Consider the following 2,483-nt stretch of genomic DNA (forward strand, 5'->3'; position numbering starts at 1 on the left):
TTTATGAATATTTTTGTTTTTTTAATTATATTTATTTTTCTTGTTCTTCATATTGATTTAATGACTGGCCACCATTTAATCAGATCTATGGGTAATCTTGATAGATTGGAAAGTGAAGAGAGAACCTAAATCTAGAGAAATAACATAAATAATTAGGTTAGGAATAGTTCTAGAAATTTATGGTGACTTAAACTATAGCTTCACGGTTTAATTAGTTGTTTGGGTATTGTGAGAACAAATTCAACACTAATTAAAAAGGGACTAATAATTCGAGAGAATATTAGGACATTTTAGAAATAGTTGTCACTATAATTGATCTGAGTCAACTCAAGGGGTAGAAACTAGCAACTTATAGGGTGAATCTTAAATCCCAACGCTTCAAGTGATTGTATTTTCATCATCATTATTTTCTTAATTTATTTTTATTCTTTATATTTTCATCAAATTTATCCATTTTATTTATTTTTCTTGAACTATTAATTATTTAAATTAGTAAAAGTATAACTTCTCTGTGAGTTTGACATCTAGAATACTCTATATAATTTATTACTATGATTTCGTACACTTGCGAGAGCGATCAAGTTTTTGGCGTCGTTGTTGGGGAAGTCACAAATTTACTATTTAATTTTCAGTTCATTTTAATTTTTTATTTTATTTATTTTTTTATGCAACTAAGAAGTTCTAGTGATTTAAATTTGATTCCTATTAATTTAAAAATTAAACAGTTTTGCAGGAAAAATAGATATTAAAGAAGAAGAAAGATGGGTGACGAAACTATTCCAAAGCCATCCATTACATTTAGAGATATTTAACGCTCATTCATCACATCTAATTTGTCATGCATCCAACTGAGTATGAGAGCGCGTAATTATGAATTTAAGAATATTCACTTAAACGCGCTACCTAATTTCAACAGGCACCGAACTGAAGATGCCTTGGATTTTATACGAGAAATTTATGCGGTAATTGATACACTACCGCTAAATAATCTATCGGATAATGATTTAAAGCTACATTGCTTTCCATATTGTTTAAAAGGAGAAGCTCGTCAATGGCTTTTACAATTACCAAAAGCTTCCATAAGCTCTTGGACGGAGATGTATGAGTAATTTATTTTGAAATATTATTCTCCTCAGAAGACTTTAGAATTAAGGGATAAAATTCACTTCTTTACACAACAAAATAGTGAGTTGTTCGATGAGGCCTGGGAACGTTATAATCTCCTCATAAGTCAATGTCCCCATCACCAATTTTCACACATACTCTTGATGGATTTTTTTTATGATGGGCTTAATGTTGAATGCCAATTAAAAGTTGATAATGCAGCTCGAGGTGATCCAAGTAATATGACAGCTGAAGAAAGGGAGGAGATTTATAAAATGTTAGCAGTAAATTCAAGGCAGAAGGCAGTTCGAGGAAGGAGGGCAATGGTTAATGAAGTTTCTGCATCAAATGTCTCACACGAACTACGAGATGTAACAAAGAGTTTAAATTTATTATTGAAAAATTTTGGTTGTATTAATTCCCTTTCTTTTACTAATAATTCTCTTCATACAGGTTGTGATGGTGACTATGTGAAGGAGGCTAATTATATAGAGTTAGTAATGATCGAGTTAATTTAAGGAATGACCCATACTTCAACACATACAATCCTAGATGGAGAAATCATCCAAATTTCTCTTGGAAGAATTCCGTTACTCAGGGGCCACAAGCACAACCAGGCTTTCAACAACAAAGAAACACAATTAAAGATCGTATAACGAAATTGGAGGAAGCTTTGGTTCAAATGGTGACTTATCAAGTGAATAGCATGAAGAGCATTAATCAAGAGACTGACCAATTAAAACAAACAGTTACTTTAACTCAAACTTTTATGAATAATATAGAATCTTAAATGGGTAATTCTTTGAGGAATATGGTGTAACATCCTGATTTTTTATATAATAAAGAAATTGTGGAATTTAGGTTTTGAGAAAAAAAAATGATAATAATAGGAATTTATATTATTTGAGGTTATTTAGAAATAATATTATGGTTAGGTATTTAATTATGAATTTAAAAATTTAAATTTAAAATCACATAAGCAATATTTAGATAAGATATAATATATAAATAATTTTTTTATGTGTGTGTTTAAAAAAAAAGAGAAGGTAGAAGGAACAAAAAAAAGGGGGTAGAAGGTTGTTGTTTCTAAGTCCCACATTGGTTAGATGAGGGAAGAGAAGAGGTGCCTTCATGTATAAAAAGGAGGGGGTGTGTGCATTAGGAAGCATGAGAGGCTAAGATGCAATTTAGAGAAAATTGCAACTTTTGGCCCAAAGGTTTGAATAATTAAATTCAAACCTATAGTTTTTTTTAATATAATTTTGGGACTCACAATCCCTTTTTTATATTATTTTTCTCTCTTCCTCTCACGTTGCTCGGCGTTTTCTCGCAAGGGAGGATTATTTTCTTTTTCTTCAGGTATGTTCTAACTTTCCTGT

General features: G+C 30.5%; 1 non-coding gene across 1 annotated transcript; it reads right to left on the bottom strand.

Moving 5' to 3' along the window:
* Nucleotides 1–1,146: 1,146 nt before the first annotated feature.
* Nucleotides 1,147–1,252, bottom strand: LOC129296929 (small nucleolar RNA R71). The gene has a single exon (XR_008590059.1). It is a non-coding gene; the product is annotated as a small nucleolar RNA R71 (small nucleolar RNA).
* Nucleotides 1,253–2,483: the final 1,231 nt, after the last annotated feature.

The sequence above is a fragment of the Prosopis cineraria genome, unplaced genomic scaffold, assembly GCF_029017545.1.
Source record: "Prosopis cineraria cultivar Desert tree isolate PC_DT_omini unplaced genomic scaffold, ASM2901754v1 PC1, whole genome shotgun sequence".
Taxonomy (NCBI): domain Eukaryota; kingdom Viridiplantae; phylum Streptophyta; class Magnoliopsida; order Fabales; family Fabaceae; genus Prosopis; species Prosopis cineraria.